Source organism: Odocoileus virginianus, chromosome 20 (genome assembly GCF_023699985.2).
Source record: "Odocoileus virginianus isolate 20LAN1187 ecotype Illinois chromosome 20, Ovbor_1.2, whole genome shotgun sequence".
Classification (NCBI taxonomy): Eukaryota; Metazoa; Chordata; class Mammalia; order Artiodactyla; family Cervidae; genus Odocoileus; species Odocoileus virginianus.
In genome coordinates, this window is record NC_069693.1 from 41,992,635 (window position 1) to 42,012,244 (window position 19,610).

General features: G+C 46.9%; 1 protein-coding gene and 1 long non-coding RNA gene across 5 annotated transcripts in view; one reads left to right on the forward strand and one right to left on the reverse strand.

The window, feature by feature from the left end:
- ZNF423 (zinc finger protein 423) overlaps positions 1 to 19,610 on the forward strand; it is a 343,209-nt gene that overhangs the window by 207,631 nt on the left and 115,968 nt on the right. The gene's annotated exons all lie outside the window — the stretch shown is intronic.
- LOC110133638 (uncharacterized) lies at positions 16,580 to 19,161 on the reverse strand. 3 transcript variants are annotated; one of them, XR_002312829.2, is made up of 4 exons: positions 18,984 to 19,161; positions 17,960 to 18,275; positions 17,214 to 17,862; positions 16,580 to 16,737 (listed from the first exon to the last, which is right to left on the reverse strand). It is a non-coding gene; the product is annotated as an uncharacterized lncRNA (long non-coding RNA). The 3 variants fall into 3 exon arrangements; XR_002312828.2 differs by having other exon boundaries at positions 16,580 to 17,862; positions 18,058 to 18,275; XR_002312827.2 differs by having other exon boundaries at positions 16,580 to 17,862.

A 19,610-nucleotide genomic window follows, 5' to 3' on the forward strand; every position in this document is an offset into this window, starting at 1 on the left:
TTACTAGCAGCTAGGAGGGCACAGCTATAAGAGGGCACAGCGATTTCTGGTGGCACAGGGCTGGCCTAGGGCGTGGGTTTGGCAGTAAGGGCCTCGGGAGCTCTTGGAGTTTTGGTACTCTGGGTCTTTGGTGGAAGTGTGATCACCTTCTCCAAGACATGCACAGTCTGAGTGGTGAGAAGTCCGTCCTGGGTTGAGCATCCTGACCCTTACTTCCTCTCCATTTTTTTTCTCTGACATCTTTTCATTAAAGTTTTAACAACAGCCATGCCAACCAAGTACTTTTTTCCAAAACCCTTGATCCCAGAGTTAAAAAAAGTCCCCTTCGCGCTGTTCACCTATAACCGTCAAAACATTGTTAATCTGCTCTACCCCAATACAAAAATGTTTTTGGTGTTTAAAAAAAAAAAATGTCCATTTAAATGTCCAACTCAGTGGATCCTCACAAACTGAGCACACCTGGGTAACCAACACCCAGGTAAAGACACAGACCACTCCCCAGTCTCAGAAATCCCCCCTCGCGACCCTCTCCAGGTCCTTCCCCCAACAAAAGGGCGTCACCATCGTACTATCTAACATCAGAGGTCACTTGGGGTGGTTTTGCATTTTATATAAATGAGATCACACAGTCTCTGCTCATTTGTGTCTGGTGACTTTTGCTTGTTCATATTATTGACTGGGATGGGATCTTCTCACTGGTGGATGCTATTCCATTGTGTGAAGACGTCACCATAATTCTTGATACACATCCTAATGGGCATCTGGGTAGTTTCCCTTGTGGAATTGTTCCACACAGTGTGCTGCTGTGAACCTTCTTGTGCGAGTCATTGGTGGACATTTACATGCAGTTTTCATGGGAATATTCTTGGACTCAGCCTGGGGCGTCATAGGATGTGAGTGGGTACCCTTTCAGTAGATGCAGACAAATACATTTCCAAAGTGGTGGCATGAAGTCTTGCTCCCACCCCAGCCTGTGAGAGTTGCATGTCTGTGCCATCATCTGCATTGTACATACCAAGAACCACTGCAAAGGTCCTTCTGTAGTGGAGCTCTGCTCAAGGTGGCTACGGTGTCCGGTCCCCACCAGGCTCAGTGAGTTTGGATGCCTAGCATCCCAGTGGCTGACTCGGGGCAGGTGTCCTGAAGGTACTGACCCTAACTGGGTGCCTGGTGGGGCTCCCTCAATGACGAGGGGACATGAGGAGCACAGGGGTGGCAGGTAGGGTCCTGGGAGTTCGGCCTGACAGGGAGACTGCTGACTTTTTAATTTCTTCTGATTGAAAGTCCCCCCCTGCTGAAGCAGAGGAAGGAAACCGCCCTGTCAGTCACAGGCTGCCGAGAGCGCTTTCACGGCGGTGTCGGGGAGGTGAAGATGAAGATATCTCAAAATGTTTGCTTTTGCAGCAGGTGTTAATGTGTGCTCCTGTTTGTAAGCACGAAGGGCGAGAGGCTGGCTAATTGGACCACAGTGGTTTCAAAGGTGTTTCTCCCTGCTCCTCTCTCCCTTCCACCTTTCCTTTTCGCGCAGAGCTGGGAAGCTGCAGTGTCCTCAGGTGGAAGGCGAGGGCCGGCGCTTCACTGGAATGGTGGGAGATGTGAGGGGAGGGCTTGATTGGCACTCATGGGAGAGAGGGGCTTGATTGGCACCCGGGTCTTTGTGTGAGCGGGGGGCGGGTCTCCGGCGGGAGGAAGTGCCGGACGGGGCCCCTCCCCTGAGCCTGCGCAGTGCGATGAGCGGGCCTGTTCTCGGGCCTCGTGGAGCGTGGGGTCCTGGCGGCCGGCAGCAAGGAGCTATTGGTCTCAGAGCCCAGGTGTCCGGGCAAGACGATTATGCGACTGCACAAAGTCTCACAGGCAGGCCCGTGGCGCATGGCCGTGAGGAACGGGCTAGGGCCCCGCTGGCGCCACAGCCCTGGTGGCGGTCTTCTTACTCTGCCCGGCCCTCCCCACCTGCCCGCCCTTCACTGGCCTGTCACCTCCATCCATCAAGGGACAGCAGGCACCCGCTGCACGTGGAGACCTGGGGTGGTCCCTGGGGCGACAGGGTGAAGGGGACTCAGGCCGTGGCCTCAGACCTCAGAGCGTCCCACCGAAGCCCTCACAGGCCACACCCTGTGGGGCGCAGGGGGGTCACCTGGGTGAGGGTGCTCACAGCTGCCTGTACTGAGCCCCCAGAGGGAGGGCTGTATGCAGCTGCTAGTTCTGCACCTCGCAGAGGAGGGTTAATGGCAGAGCCAGGGTCTCCGTAAAAGCCAGGCTCTCTACACTGTGCATGGCTCCCTGCCAGGGCCTGTGGTGGGAGAGACACAGCCCTGCCCTCAGGGGTTCTCTGCCCACTGGGGAGGCTGACAGGTGTCCAGGTAAGCACTGTGCAGTGAGGTTGATGCTCCTGGAACAGGGACTGCTGGGTCCAAATAGGTCCGTCAGGAAGCCAGGGTTTTGAAGGATGAAGAGGAGTTTTCTGTGGTTTAGGGCCATCGCTGGCAGGGGCAGCCGTCTTGGCAGGGAAGGGCAATCACAGAGAGCAGGGCCCTCAGAGAGCTGATTGTAACGAGGAGGCAGGTCCTTGAAGGATGGGTGTTGTTAGGCTGAGAAGGTGGGAAACAGCAACTGGGGGAGGACCCTGAGTGAGCAGAGCTCAGAGACAAGAGCAGAGGAGGTGACTGGGGGACGGGGGACCCTGACCTGGCCAGGATGGAGGCATCGCATGTGGTAGCATCATGGGCAGTGAAGGTGGGGAGGTGGTGTGGGGCTGGACCATGAAGGACCTTGAAAGCCAGATTAAGGGATTTGGATTTGGATTGACTTCATGGGCTGGGGTCCCAATCTGTGGGCCCCTTAGCAGATGCTTTATTTGATTTCTGTTGAAAAAGCAAAAGAGGTGGCAGACAGGGCCCACATTCCCGCACGAGCTGGGCAGTACTGGGACTGTGTGTTCTCAGGCTCCTCTGGGCCACCAGTCCCTATTGTGATTTGGGAGGATACTTTGCTCATCTGTGTCCCCTGCCTGGTTCCTATAGACACATGAGTGTGTGACCTTGGGCTTACCCACTAGGGAGCCGTTGATGGTTTTGGAGCAGAGTGTGGCCTAGAGCAGCTGGGTGGTTTAGGGAGGCCCAGGGGGGAGAACGTGGAATGAGGCAACACGGTATCGACAGCTACGTGGAAAGGTATCAGAACACGGTTTAATGAAATCCTTGAAAAAGCAAGCCAACAAACAGAAAACAACCGTAAAATTCATCAGAAGAAAAGTAATAGACTCTGATGAAGATGACGAATATTGAATTTAGGATGTCTGGAGACTGGAACTTAATGGAATGATTCTAGCACAGATAATACTTGGCAGAAGTTAAGATCTGATGGAGTGTTTACTTTATTATTGTCTCTATGCCTTTAAAAAATAAACTTGTTATGCAAAAACAGAGACCTGCCTGGTCTGATCCAGGGGTCAGGGGATGAGGCAGGGAGAGAAGGCAGGCCATAGGCCATCCATTTGGCCTGTGCTGTGGGCCTGTGGGCCCTGGTGGTTTGGGGAAGGTGGTGGGGATGACAGTGGGAGGTGTGAATGCAAGAGAAGCAGGCCCGGGAGCCCTGGGTGGGGGCTGGCACGGCAGAGCTGGTAAAAACTGCCCAGTGTCCCTGAGGACAGCTTCCCCCTGTCAAATGACCCGAGCCCAGAGAGGCTGCCTGGAGCCAGCGGGGGTAAAAGCCCCCTTATGGGCACCAAGGGGACTCGGCAGACAGACGTGAGGCTGTTCAGCTCGGTGGCCTTCTCATCAGCTTGGGGCACCGGGGGTCTGAGGCAGGCCTCCCTGGGGACTGGACTGCGGGAGCCCTCCCCCGGGGGACGCTAAACTGGCCTTTTTATAGCGGGGGGCCGCATCATGACTTTGCAGCCTCCAGACCCTGGGAGTTATGATGACCCAGGGACACGTCTCCTTGGAAACATTTTCCCAGCACCCCTCTCCTGGCGGCTGCTGGCGAGGGAGTGATTTGGAGCTGATAGAAAGGCAAAGGTCTTTTGAAATCTTTCAGCGGCAGGGTCTCCTTTGAAATCCCCCCTCCCCACAGAGAATGAGGCCCCCTTCTCTGGGCTTCCTTGCTTTTGAAATGGTTTTAGACACCCCCCCCCCCCCCCCAGGAGGCACATCAAAACCTTGGAGCAGTCCACCCCTCTGATCTGCGGCTTCCTGGAGGGGTCCGTCCCTTCCCCACCTCCCACTGCACTCGTGCCCCACCCCCCCACCTGCTGCCAGTGACCCCCTTCCCACCCTCACCCCACACTCTGGAAGGATTGCCTCCCCCCTGGCAAATGGCTCTGCAGGAGGCCCTGCTTTGGGCTCCCTGGGGCCTGCTGAGGGGAGAGCTGAGGAGGGCTTGTGGGGGGCCTGGCCCAGAGACAGGGCCCCCTGGGGCCGGGGACAGATGAGTGTCTCCCCATGTGTGTTGGACATGTATGTGCAAGGACATGATGTGCAAGGCCCCGGGGGCCTGGGGCATGCGGGACCTCAGAGGCCCAGAGGCTGGTCCTCCTGCCCTTTCCTCATCTGCTTGCAGACCTCTGTCTCAGTTCCTTTTGGGCCGATGGCTGGACGAGGGTCTGAGAACTTGTCCTTGAAATAGCGAACTTGCTATGACCCAGGTTGTCCCCAAGGGAGTGACTCAGCCTCTGGGCCCTGATGTCCTAACTCAGGGCTTCATGGGCCCCTGGGGGGAGCCCCGAGGAGGGGCCGGGCTGGGAAGGGATGGTCCTCGGGGAACCTTGTCAGGGACGTTTGCCCTCCATGTCCTTGAAAAGTGTCTGTGGACCCTCTGGCAGGCAGCCAGGCCAGAGCCGGCCCGTCCCGGTGGGGCATTAGTCATTCTGAAGACGTTATTTTCTTGGTCACGTCAGCCTCTTTCCCTGGGTGCCTCTTAAGGCCTGGGCTTTGCTGTGAAGAATTGGGGTGGGGGGGCCTCTCCCACCGCCTGCCCAGGCCTTCAAAACGCCCTCCGTGCTGGGCGGGCGGTCCTTGTCTGTCCTCCCTGACATAGCACCTGGAGGGGAGGGTCTGCTCGACGTATGCGGAGGGGGTGTGAGAGAGAGAGAGAGAGAGGGAGAGGCTTTCTGCCTTCTAAATCTTCAGAAGCACATCCCAGGAGACATCTGAAAGCCACCTTGCAGACAGGGTACCCCCTCTTTCTGCGGCTGTTGCCTTGCGGAAGACCTGGCCTGCAGCGTTTTTCCAGAGGAAGGAAAGGCTGCTGTGGAAATCAGCATTTCACCCTCACACCAGGGAAATACAAAAACTCTCAAATATAACTGAAGAGAAAAACACGTGAAAAGGAAAAGGAAAAAACGGTTCCTGTTGACTGTTGGGAACACATGTTGCTGAGTGGGGCTGTGCTAGCTCTTTTCTGGTGCTTTTCATTCGGGTAACACCAGACCCAAAACATCTGTCTAACCTTAATATGTGATAAAACTGTCTCCCTCTGCCCCCAGAGATCACGTTTCAAGTTCCGGGACTGTTCTGTCAGGATAACAAGCTTGTGCAAAGAGCCTATAATCCAGTTCTTTCCTCCCCTCCCCTCTCCCTCCCCTCCCCTCCCCCTCTTTCTCTTCCTTCTTCATCCCCCAAGTAGAGCACAGTCACTTCCCTCCTTAACAGCCCCTGTGGATGAGAGGGCTCAGTTCCCCTGATTTTGAATCTCATTGGTCGGTTTAAGGAGGCTGTTGATCAAGTACTTGGTCCATGAAGAATCCATCAGTTCTGAATTTTAAAATAGTGAGTTTTCTCATCCCGGTGGCACAGTGGTAAAGTATCTGCCTGCAATGCAAGAGGCACACAGATGCAAGTTCAGTCCCTGGGTCGGGAAAATCCCCTGGATTAGGAAATGGCAACCCACTCCAGTATTTTTGCCTGGAGAATCCCACGGGCAGAGGAGCCTGGTGGGGTACAGTCCATGGGACCACAAACAGCTGGACGCAGCTGAGTGAGTGCAAGCATCTCATTTTCATAGATTTTATCCTTTTTTAAGAAACCTGTAGGTGAGGTTTTCTCGGAATAGTAACTCTGTTCAGTAAACATGATTGACATCCTCAGTGAGGAACCTCTAATCAAGTTGGGGAGGTGATAACTTAAAAGGATAAGGTAAAAGCATGTCACAGAGTCTAAGATATAGAAGCTCAAAGGACAGGCGTGCTGTCCAATCTGGGCATTCCAGGAAGGATTCCAGGAGGAGGTGACACCTAATCAGGCTCTTATAAGGCAGAAAATAAGGTGGGAGGGGCCTTCCAGGCAGAGAAAATCGCATAAGCCAGTTCACAGAGAAGAGGCCCATGTAGTATGTATATAATTCAGTATCTACTTCAGGTAGATTGTCTTAAGTTGTCTGTAGACAATTCAGCGTCACTTCAGAATAAATTTTGTGGCAGGAGGCGGTTGAGTCATAGAAAAGACAGAGTAGGGTAGGTGAGAGAAGATGAAGATATTGGTTAGGAGGGTATGGATTGGAGAATCATTTAAGAGGCAAAACTGGCAGGATTTGGGAAATGAATGGAAATGGGAAGCGAAGCCCTAGCAGAAGATGACATCATGCCTGAAGAAGAGCTGCTGGGGCCTGGCAAAGAAGATGATTCCAGTAATGATCAGTGACATCTACTGCAACTTGTTCCATAGAGGCCCTGCTATCATTGTCTACAGGTGTTATCACACTTAACCCCACAATAGTCTATGAGAGAGGGGCACTGTTATTCTCCCTGTTTTGTACATGGGGAGTTGAGGGGATGTGTCCAATGTCAGTGAGTAGCAAATGTGAGATTTGCACTCAGGCAGTGTCATTTTAGAGCTTGGAATCCTCTTAACTCCTACACCTGGAGGCCCATCCCACTTGGTTAGCTTGAGTTTGTTGGCGATTGGGCCTTGTAGGAGATGTCTGTTGGCCAATCTGAGTGTTGGTGTCTGGCCGGCGGTCAGCCGCATGGGTGGGAAGCTCAGGAAGAAGGCCTGGGCTGGCGGAGGGGTTTGGAGGCCTCAGCACAGATGGTGGGGCAGCTGGGAGAAGTGAGGGGCGTGAGGAGCATGCGGTCATCCATGCCCAGACAGCAAAGTGCTCCTGGGAAGTAGTGTGAGAGGCCCAGAGAGGCAGGCTGAAGGGGGCCTGCTGGACCATCCTGAGCATCAGCAGCAACAGCAGAAACGGGGGGAGGAATAAGTGGAGGGGAGGTGGGGAGGCCAGCGCTGTAGACTCAACTTCCCAGGTTCCAGACTGGGGAGGGAGTGTGGGAAACAAGAGCCGAGGGGCCCCTGGGGTCAGAGGAAGCTATTGTATTTTGAAGAGGGAAAGATCAGAGTAAGTTACTAGGCTGAGGAGAGAGCCAGTGGGGAGCAGAGGAAGGATGGAGAGGAGACAGCATTGGAGCCAGTCCTGGTGGGGTGGGGCCTGGGGCCCTGGCACCATCTTGGTGGACCAGCCCACGGGCACAGCCTTCTTCTCTTGCTCTCCGTGCCATGGACTTGGCCGCCTGTGTTATTGAGTTGACTTTGTTGAATGCCCTTTATGGTCATTTGGCTGCTTGGGAGCAGCTGACACATGAGCAATTTCCCTTGCATCTGCTTCTGGCTGGAGTGAGGGCAGAAAACAAGGACCCTGCAACCCCAGGGCTTGGCCTGCTCTCCCCTGAGCTCCCCGTAGGCGCCAAGGCCTCACACTGGGCTCTGCGTGGCTGGTCAGGTTCCTTGTCTTGTGAGTCCCTGGGCTGCAGTGGGGATGAGGTGGGAGGCTTCCCCTTCTGACTGCAGATCTCTGTCCTGAAGGAGTCAGGGTATCCCTCATTGGCTGATGCCCCTTATGGTATGGTTTCCAGCTCATCTCCCTGGGCAGACCAAGGTAGGGAGCAGGGAAATGTTTCCCCAGAGACATGCTGTGAGTTGCGCATCTGACTTGGAATAAGAATCCAAGGTTGCTGATGGAAGCGTTTTTAAACAGAGACACTTTGTTAGGGAGTTACTGATTTTAGTTTATCCTACAGATCTTTATGAAACACCAGTAGTTTGCTTAATCTGCTGTAGGTATGTTAATGAGAAATAGAGTGTGCACATGCATGCATGCACACACACACACACACACACACACACACACACACACAGAATGTAAAGCTCTTTGGCTTCTCTGCTGGCTCAGAGGTTAAAGCGTCTGCTTGCATTGCAGGAGACCTGGGTTCGATCCCTGAGTCAGGCAGATCCCCTGGAGAAGGAAATGGCAATCCACTCCAGTATTCTTGCCTGGAGAATCCTATGGATGGAGGAGCCTGGTGGGCTATAGTCCACAGGGTCGCAAAGAGTCGGACACGACTGAGTGAATTAAAAAAAAAGAACGTAGAGCTCTACAGTGAATCACAGTGATTAAGAGTACTCCCAGTTCATAGTTAAAAGTTATTCCACCTTTGATGCTTCAGTTCTGTGTCTATAAAATGCCCGCATCTTAACATACCTGTACTAACATAGCAGTTTAGGCAGATCTCTTTCCATGACCATTCTGAGATCCAAATCACACTGACTAAAGCATTAAAAAGAGAATTATTGGCTCATGTAACTGAAAAGCCTGGGGATACAGTGGGTTTCAGGCATGGTTGGATCCAGGTGTTCTAACCATGTCATCACTAGTCTAACTTTCTTTTACCTCTCAGCTCTGCTTCCTCTTTGTTGCCTTCATTCCCAAGTAGGTTCCCGTGCTGCCAGTGATAGCCAGCAGCTCCCCATTCAGCGGCCCCAGCGGAGAAGGTCATGTGCTTCTTCATCAAGAAAGGTTTCAGGACTGGGACTCAGTGCCGCAGAGGCATCCTACAACTGCCCAGGAGGCAGTCATTGTAGCCGGGGATTCCGGTGGGTTGACTGGTCAGACTGGCATCACCCACCCTCCCTGGATGCTGGGGTGGGTGAGTATCTGTCTCTCCTCTGCCCATAATGGAAGAGGGGAGGATGTTCTTAAAAATAGAAAGGGTGTCTATTTTCCACAGGGAGGGGGCAGCACTGACGGTAGAAGGTCACAAACCCCTACCTTTTGGGGGCTGTTTGGAAGATTAAATGAGTTAAAATATATGACAAGTGCCCAGCACTTGTAAGTTCGGAGTAAGTGATAGCTATTAACATTAGTATTATTATTATTAGTCCCTGCGGCAGGGACTAATTAAAGATAATGATGATGCTGCTGGAGCCCTCGTTTGGCGAGGACAAACCGAGCCTCTCTGTGACCGTGCCGAGCGTACAATCCCAGGTGCCAGCCCACGGCAGCTCAGGGGATGTTGCTGAGGGCCAGGGGAGGAAGACTGACCCTCTGCCTTTATCAAGCTCTGCGGAGTTCTGCCTGCAGAATAGCTCCAGAAGGGGTAGCTTCAGTCAGACTGGTTTATTCATTTACACCTTCATTCATTCAGCACTCTTTTTCTTTCCTGAACACCTACTCTGTGCCAGGCACTATGCATAGATGTGGCAGCAAGCCAAAGTCCCTGGAATCCTGGAGCCAGTGGGGATCAGCTGCTAAACAAGAAAGCAAATTAAAAATCCAAGCTATTTCAAATCATGATATGTTTTATGAAGAAAATGAGGGATGGTCATGGGGTGTCCAGGAGCTGTGTAAAAACGTATTATTGGCAATGGCCTGGCCAGGAGGCGATTGACAGCGAGAGCTGAGAGTAGTTTTAGTTTTGATCAGATGTATGACTGCCCACCGACCTGGACACTTGAGCTTGTTAGTTTGTGTGTCCTTCCCCTTAGGAGGGTGAAATCCTAGAGGTAGAGGTGGGGCGGCATCATGGTGAGAGCAGTCCCAGGTGCCGAGGGGGCAGGCAGCCTGAGGTTAATTGGGTGCTGCTCCTCGTGCCTAGAGGGCACCCCCCCCCCATGGTATGTCAGCCTCCCTCCAACACTGGAGATGCTCGCATCCACTCATTTGCCCTTTCTCTGGATTCCGTGTGGACCACCCACAAAGAATCTCCATTCACCAGAGCTCCATAAACCCAGCAACTTGGGGACCTCCCATGCTGGCATGCCTTCCCTCTCTCTGAAGGCACTGGCCAGTCTGGGGCATCTTCATGGTACCCAGCATCTCCTTTGCCTGTGCTCTGGCTGCTCTCCTCAAGCCTTTTTTACTTCTCCCTGGGTACACCCTACTTCTTTCGGTCTAGAGCCCTTAGCCGGTTCCAGATGCCTGTGTCCTATTCTTCCCTCTTAGGTTTTACAGAATTAGCAAATAAATGTACAGGATGGCTAGGTCAATTTGGGGCTTCCCAGGTAGCACTAGTGGTAAAGAACCTGCCTGCCAGTGCAGGAGACATAAGAGACACAGGTTTGATCCCTGGGTTGGGAAGATCCCCTGTAGGAGGGCATGGCAACCCGCTCCAGTATTCTTGCCTGGAGAATCTCATGGACAGAGGAGCTTTGGAAGCTACAGTCCCTAGGGTCGCAAAGAGTCGGACGTGACTGAAGTGACTTAGCACGCGCTCAGGTAAATTTAAATTCCAAATAGACAACAAGTAACTTTTCCAGTCTAAGTGTGTCCCCAGTATTGCCTGGGTTATCCTCATGCTGAAAGGTTATTTGTTATGTGAAATTTAAATTTAACCCGCTATCCTGTGTTCTACCTGGCAGACAGACCATCCCATTTCCCCCAGCCTCTGAGCTTGGGGAAGGACAGTGGTGACCCACCCCCTTCTTTTAAAGCTGATGGTCCTTTTTTCATCCTTATAAAATTTTTAACTAGCAGAATTAAGCTTTTAAGGTTGAAATAATTGTAAATTCACACAGAGATTCGTTTCCTCCAACAGTAATAGTTTGTAAAATCAGAGGACAGTATTGCAACTAGGATATTGACACTGGTACATTCACGCTACGGAACCGTCCCAGCACCACAAGAATCCTTCATGCTTTCCCTTTAAAGCACAGCCACTTCCATCCTGTCCCTGCTCCTTCCTTAACCTCTAGAAATCTCTAATCTGTTCTCCATTTCCATAATTCTGTCATTTCAAGAATGTTATATGAATGGGATCAGGCGTTAAGTTTACATTGTCTTTGGGATAAATTCCAGGAGTCCAGTTGCCGGGTCTGTGTTTTACTTATGCTGTATGTTTTACTTTTAAAGAAACTGCCAAACGTTCCTAGAATAGCTGTTTCGTTTTATATTTCCACCACCAAGTTTCTCCACATATCTTCCAGCATTTGGTTTGTCACTATTTTTTATTTTTCTATCTTTTGCCTCTTTTCTAATTGGGTTGTTTGCATTTTCTTAGTTGAGTTTTAGAGTTCTTTATATCTTCTAGATACTAGTCCTTTGTCAGATAGGTAAGGTTGCAAAGTTTTCCTCTAGGTCTGTAGCTTGTCTTTTTATCTTCTTGACTGGCTCTTTTGTGGAGTAAAAGCTTTACATTTTGATAAAGTCTAAATTATCAATTTTCCCTTATGGCTCTATGTCTTTGGTTTCCAGTTTGGGTTCTATGCATGCATGCTAAGTCACTTTAGTCATGTCCAACTGTTTGCAACCCTGTAGACCCTAGCTTGCCAGGCTCCTCTGTCCTTGGGATTCTCCAGGCAAGAATACTGGAGTTGATTGCCATGCCCTCCTCCAGGGAGTCTTCCTGACCCAGGGATTGAACCCTCTTCTCTTACGTCTCCTGCATTGGCAGGTGGGTTCTTTACCACTAGGGCCAACTGCAAAGCCTCTAAGAGCTCTATGTCTGACCCTAAACACCAAGGTTTTTTCCCTACTATTTTCAAAAAGGTTTTATAGTCTTACACTTTGCATTTAAGTCCATGATCCATTTTGAGTTAATTTTTATATAAATTTGAATTGAGTACCACACACCTCCCCATGTCCAGCTGCGCCTGGATCATCTTTTGAAAGGAGCTTCCTGGGTGGTGCTAGTAGTTAGAGAAGACTATAATTCTTTCATTGAATTGTTAATTTTCAGTTGAGCACATTTGTGAGATCTGTTTCTCGCTTCCATTGATCTATGTGTCTCTCCTTCTGTCAGTATGACACAGTCTTAATTACTATGGCTGTTTAACTCTTGAAATCAGGTAGACTGAATTCACCTTGCTTTTTCAAAATTGTCTTAGCTATCCTAGGTCCTTTGCCTTTTCATAGAACTTTTAAAATAATCTTGTCTACATATACAAATGTTCTTATTGTAATTTTAATAAGAATAGTGTAAACTTGTATCTTGATTTGGGGTGAAATGATATCTTCACCATGTAGAGCTTTCTAATCCATGGACATGGTGAATCAATTTATTTGGATCTTCCTTTATTTCTTTCATTATTGTTTCATAGTTTTGTTTTGTAGTCTTGTACATATTTTGATAGATTTACATCTAAATATTTCAATTTTTGAGTGATTATAAATGATTTTATATTTTTAACTTCAGTCTTTCCTTGTTCATTGCTGGTATATAGAAATACAGTTGGTTTTTGAATGTTGATTTTGTACTCCTTGATTTTACTCAACTCAGTTGACAGAGGTTTTTGGTAGATGTCATGGGCTTTTCTACATAGACAGTCATGTCATCTGTAAACAGGAACAGTTCTATTTATTCTGCCCCTATCTGTGTGCCTTTTTGTTTCCTTTTTCTTGCTCTGATTAGAACTTCCAGCATTTGTTGAATAAGAGTGGTGAACAGTGGACATCCTTGACTTGTTGATGAACTTAGGAGCAAAGCATCAGACTTTTACCATAAGATAGAATAACAGGTATACTTTTTTTTTTGTAGATACTCCATTGAGTTAAGGAACTGTTCCTCTATTTCTATTTTCCTATGAGTTTTTAATCATGAGTGGGTATTGGATTTTATCAGTTTATTAAAAGTAATTTATATGACCATGTGATTTTTTTTCTTTGGTTTGTTAATATAGTGCATTATACTGCTTGGTTTTTGAACCAAGAAAATAGCATTGCATCCTTGGTATACACCCCCCTTAACCATGGTATGTAATTTTTTAACCTATGTTGTTGAATTATCTTTGATAATGTTTTGTTAAAGTTTTTTCTCTGTATTTATGAGGGATAGATATTGGTCTGTAGCTTTATTTTGTTCTGTCTGCCTGGTTCTGGTATTGGGCAATATTAGACTTATAAAATAAATTGAGAAATTTCTCCTTTTATTCTGAAAGAAATTATGTGATTATGTAGATTTGGTATTGATCTTTCTTTAAATATTTGTTAGAATTCTCCAGTAAAATAATCTGGGTCTGAAGACTTCTTTTTAGGATGTTTTAAATTATGATTTCGAGTGTTTGGTAGTTAAAGGACTATTCAAATTATTAATATTTCATGTTGGCTGAGTTGTGGTAGTTTGTGCTTTTCAAAAAATTAGTTTGTTTTATCTAATTAGTCAAGTTTATGTGCATGTAGTTTTCATGGTATTATTCTCTTATTTTCTTTTTGATGTCTGTAGCGTCTATAGTGATATCATCAGATTCATTCCTGATATTGGTAATTTGTGTTTTTTGTCTTTTTTCCTTTGTCAGTCTTGTTAGAGATTTGTCAATTTTATTGATCTTTTCAAAGAACCAATCTTAAAAAATTGATTTTCAATAATGGTTTTCTGTTCAAAATTACATGATTTCTGCCTTTATCTTTATTATTTCATTTCTTCTTGTTTTGGGTTTATCTTGTTCTTATTTTTCTAGGTCTTTGAGGTAGAAGCTTGCTTATTGATTTGAGACTGTTTCTGTTTTCTAATATATGCATTTGGTGATATGAATTTCCCTCTTAGCATTGATTTAGCCAGGTGCCACAAATTTTAATATACTGTAGTTTAATTTTATTTCAATTTTTAAAATATTTCCCTTGAGCTTCATCTTTGACTTGTGATTGTTTAGAAGTGTCTTGTTTGGTTGCCAAGTGTTTGGAAGTTTCCTTGTTATCTTTATTTAATATATGGTTTGATTCCATTGTGATAGGAGAAAACACTATATATGTCTTTCATTCTTTAAATGTGTTAAGATTTGTTTTGTGCCCTATGATGTAGTGCATATTGATATATTGTCTCTGGGCACTTGAAAAAAATGCATGTTCTTCTGGTTTTGGTTGACATGTTCAATCATTGTGAGTTAGATCTTGTTGATTGATGGTGTTGTTGATTTCTTCTGTATCCTTGCTGATTTTACACCTAGTTGATTTATGAATCAGTGCGTGAGAGTTATTGAAATGTTCTACTGTAATTGTGAATATGTCTATTTCTCCTTTCAGTTTTATTAACTTTTGTTTCACGTATTTTGCAACTATGTTGTTTGATGCATACACATTTAAGTTTGCTGTGTTTTCTTGATAGATGAACTTCTTTATCAGTGTATAGTGCCTGTCTCTATCTCTGGTATTTTATTTTTTTTGCTCTGAAGGCCACATTATCTAGTGTTAATATAGCTCTTCTGCTCTCATTTGATTGTTTGCAGCATAATTTTATCCCTTTACTTTCAACCTGACTATATTGTTATATTTTAAGTGAGTTTCTTGTAGATAGAATATAGGTGGGCCACTCCCCATCCTCATTCTGCCAAACTCTGTCTTTTTAAAGTGTGCATTTTGACCATTTATATTTAATGTGATTCATTACAGGTTAGAGCTTAAGCCTGGCATTTTATATTTTATTTTCTGTTGTTTTTCTCTGCTTTTCTTTTCTCTTTTCTTCTTCCTGCTTTCCTGTGTGTTACTTGAATATTTTTAAGAATTTCATTTTGGTTAACTTGTAGTGTTTCTTTTTGTACAACTTTTAAAATGATTACTTAGGCATTACATTATATAAACATAGCTTAGCAAAGTCTTATGATGTTATCATTTTACCAGTTCAAGTGAAGTGTAGAAACTTAACTTTCATTATCCTCCCCCACTTTTAATCTAGTTGTTTAGAATATTTCTCCTATATATATTTAAAGCCATATTAGATAGTTTAAAATTTTTGCTTCAAACATCAAACGTAATTTAGAAAACTCAAAAGAGGTAGAGAAATTATTGTATTTACCATAATTTTGCTTGCTGAGTTTTTCTTCCTACTTGCAAGCATTCCTTTATCATTTCCTTTCTATTTAGAGTTCCTTTAGTCTTTTTTTATTTTTTTTACAGTAGATCTTCTGGTCATCAGTTTTCTTAGTTTTTCTTCATCTGAGGATGTCTTGATTTCTGCTTCAGCCCTGAATGGTATTTTTTGCTGGATATAGATTTTGGGTTCCCAGTTCTTTTCTTTTAGCACTTGAAAAGTATTGTACCACTTTCTTCTGGCTTCTATTGTTTTTGATAAGAAATCTGTCACTTGAATTATTTTTTCACTATAGTAAGGTGGCATTTTTCTTTCTCTGCTCTCAAATTTTTTCCTTTGTCTTTTTTTTCCGAGTGCTTTTATAGTTTACCCCCTTACTCCTCTCCTTCTAGGACTCTGATCACATGCATGTTAAAATCTCATCAATTGCTAAGGCTCTTTTCATTAAAAAAAAAAAAATCTATTTGCTCTCTTTTGTTCAGATTGTTGCTGTTTGTTCAGATTGGGTGATTTTTATTGTTCTCTCTTGCAGGTCACCAGTTCTTTCCTCTGCTTCCTCCCTTCTGATGTTGAACCCATCGCTGATTTTTGAAAAGTTTTGTTTTTTACATTTTTCATTTCTAATATTTCCACTTATTGCTTCTTTTTATATTCTATTTCTTTGCCAAAACTATTTCATTGCTGAGACTTTCTTTTTCTATTAGTTTCACACATGTTTATAATTGTTGGTGTATTCTGTGACAGCTCCTTCAAATTCCTTGAGAGAGAACTGTAACGTCTCAGTCATTTCAGTTTTACTATGTATGGATTGTCTTTTTCCACTCAGTTTGAGATCATCCTGGTTCTTGGGGGGGGCGGATGACTTTTAATTGAAATGGGAAGACTTACAGGTTAGTCTCCCTACTAGGTCTCCAGTGGTACCTCTGAATAGAGGGAAGAGTGCCTTGTTCCTGCTCCCGGCCTGGCTTCCGTTGACACCGGGAGGATGGGTGTAGCAGCTTGCTGCTGCTGTAGGTGAAAGTCTAGGTTCTCCAGATGGTCTCTAGTGACACCGTGGGGAGGGGCCGTGTTACTGCCCAGGGAGTATGAAAGTCTGACTCTCTACTAGGCTTTTTCTACGTTCCATGGAGGGGGTATTAGGTGCCCTGTTATAGCCTGAAAAGCCTGGAAAACTAGATGCCCTGCTCAGCCTTTGCTTGAATGGGTAGGGTGAAGGTATATCTTTTTCTGTGGGTTTGGCTGGAGGAAGCTGTTACTGTCTACAAGTTTTCTGTCTTGCCAGGCCATACCTTTTCTGGTCCTTTGGCTAAAGAGCCCAGACTTTCCCTGGGGATTTAAAAATTTTCTGAGATACATGAAGCAAAAAGAAAACCCAGGGTATTCGCCACCTTGTCATTTCTTGGATCCTAAGGTCCCTGGCTATACTGCCTTCTTTTCTCTAACATACAGAATATTCTTGTGTTTCTTTCATATATAATGTCCAGGGTTTATATTTTTACTTATTGGTGGAATAGAGAAAATTGTGTCCAGGGGAGAAATCTGGAAACTGAATAGGCAACTGTGAGTCTCAGGAATATTTAGAAAACATCGCTTTATTCCACAGTGACTTTTATGCAAGGTTGCTGGGTCTAAGGTCTTGTAGGGAAATTGGAGCTTAGACTGAAGGTTTGTAGCTCAGACCTGGGCCAAGGTCATTCCAAGGACCCCTTTTCCTCTCTCACCTTCTCTTCCTTTGTAAGGGGGAGAGAACAGGGGCTGTGCGAGACTCTTGACTCACCTATTGGTGGCAGTCATAAATCAAGCCTAGGAGCACCCAATGTAAAAGTTGATACTAATGACACCTTATTCTTGTGTCTGGCATTGCCTTTTGTTTTCTTCCCCCTAATGATCCTTCTTCTCACTGGGATTTTATCTCCTAGGAGCTGATGAGGCAAGCTGGGGTGGGGTCCTACCTCACACATCACCTATGTGCACTGATGCTGTGAACCCAAAGCTTGCCAATGTGGGCCCGTACTAGCGCTTGAGGAGGGATGCAGTGATGCACTGCTGTAGATGTGGGGTGGTAGAATGATCTCAAATCCATGCAGCCCAGGGCTGGAAGCTGTCGTGGGAACTGGGAGGGAGTCAGACCAGGATTTGATTGGTCGTCTGATTGTCTTGTCCCTTCAAAGGAGTACAGCTCTCGCACAAGCCCCACTTTTCTCACCTGGAGGCATTCTGATTCCCCTCCCTTGTCGCCCCAGGCAGGGTCTCAGGAAGCTGTAGTGAAACTGTAGCGCTTGGGTGGATATTGGAAAGTGGTGATGTTTCTGGGGTGGGGAGGCAAATAAAACCATGACATTGTTTTTGGAGGATCGGATGCAGATTGTCAACACAAATATATTTCTGGACCTAAGAGTCGAATGTGTGAAGTAATTATGGACCTATTAAGAAGCAGGCTTATTCTTCCTTTCAGTGACTGAAACATCTCTGCTGCCCAACCCTTTCATGCTGGGAAAAGGATTTTTCCATGGCGGGGACTGTTCCTTTAAAGTTTTAGGGGCTGGAGGAAATACAAGAAACTAGCACAAACTTGGCTTCTAGCAGCCACTTCAGTTTTGATGATCTGTCCCCAGAATCTTGGTTAGGGTTGAATTCCCATCAAATGTTAATAACCACTGTAAAGGACCCATAGCTTTAGGAGGAATAATTGTTTCTACTGGTAAAGGGAGTCTTTAGAAGATGCTGAGGGTGAGGTCATTTGTCCACTCTGGGCCCAGGTATCTTCTTGTGTCCATGCGCTCTGAATTCTGTGGGCTGCTCTCCACATACAGGGCTATGGTGAGCCACAAAAGATATTTTCATGTGTATAGGACCTGCAAAAACATTTTACTAAGTGACTTATCACAAAGGATTTCTAATAAGGTGTAGCCTCCTAAAAAATACCCACACAGACACACACAACCCCCTCACCTATCACCTGCATGAAGAGCTTCAACTGTCTCAGCATGTGCCCTCAAGATCAGTTTTACAAAAAACAGAAACAATCAAAAAAAGATTCGGCATCTCACTGTCAGATATTTTGGAGCTCCAATCCGCAGGATCAGGTATCTCGCTCTATCTATCACTCCTGGGGCAGTCCAGCTTTTTCCTGGTGACCTGTTGGCAGTCTTCACCCACTGCAGAACCCCTACATGTGAGCCCTGTTTGGGTTTGAATGGCCTTTGCGGAGCTTGCACCATTTCAGCATGCAAAAATCTCTTCAAGGCAGGAACATCGCTCCTCAAAGCTAATGAATGGATAAATAAAACGGCAGTGAGAACACCTCCCTCACCCTGTTCTTTTTTTTAATAAGTCTTTTAAAAAACATTTATCTGACTGCACTAAATCTTAGTTGTGGCACATGGGATCTTTATTGCCATGTGCAAGATCCAGTTCCCAGACTGGTGATTGAACCTGGACCCCCTGCACTGGGAGCTCTGAGTCTTAGCCACTGGACCACCAGGTAAGTCCCCTTCACTCGGTTCTAACCCAACTCAGGGCACCTGTGTCCAGGGACCTGGTGGAGGGTTGGTTGATGTTTACATGGTATGCACCAGTACCACTGTCCTGTTGCTAAAAATACTGAAATAGTTCCTAAGCTGCTGGCAAAGAGTTTCTGCCCTGAACCTCTGCTCACAGATCCTCCCCTGTGCCTGGAGCCTTGGCCCTTCCCTAGATCCAGAGCACAGGAGGAAAACTCCTGGTCTATCAAGGCCACCAGGTTACAGCCCAGGCTGATTCACTTGGTGGGGATCCCAGTGCACTGGTTGTTAATGCGTTTGCTTCCCAGCCCTGCTTGTTGACGCATTTTGTACCCATGCTCTTCCTCTGCACTCAACAGCAAGTGTTTCCTGGATCCTAGCCGTGTGCTGCTACTTTGCTCTGTAGCCAGCTTCTCTTGGCCAGTCTCATTTCCTCCTGAGCACATCCCCCGCTTCTGAGCCTGTGTCCTCACCATGTTTCCCTTTTATACGGTGGCAGTGAGTATTGCCAATGTGTTCTTGCTGCGCAGGAGATGATCCAAGTGAGGCCTTTCTATTGCTGTCATTCTGACCCCCCACATGATGGGACTTTCCTGTAGGAAGGTTATCGCATTTATGCTTTTGCAGTTTCTGTTCTGTTTACAACTTGCAAAGTAGCTGCCTGGATTTCTGTGACACGTGTGTCGCTGCTATGACAACAGCAGGGGCGTGTCAGCTGTGAGAACAGCCCTCTGCCTCTCCCCCAACTCAGAGTGGTGCTCAGACCCGCGCAGGGCCCTCGCGCATTTCCAGGGGGCAGCTGTGATGACCCTGTTGAGCCTTTGGCTCGAGTTTCCCTTCTTCCCCCCATCACCGGGTTGAGGTTGAGGAAACACCTTTTGGAGCCTCTGTTCCTTGCTCCGCCTGTTTTCCTTGAGACCAGCTCTGAAAGTTTTATCATCAGCACATCTCTCCTTGTTTCACAGCCGGCAGCTTGTGTTAAGCTGTGAGCTGAAAGCTGACACTTGTCAGTCAGCCCCTAGTTTAGCTTCCGCTGCCATCAGGGGTGACTTCCTCCAGTAATCGCGCTGGGCTTGACAATGATTCCGTTTTCAGAATGG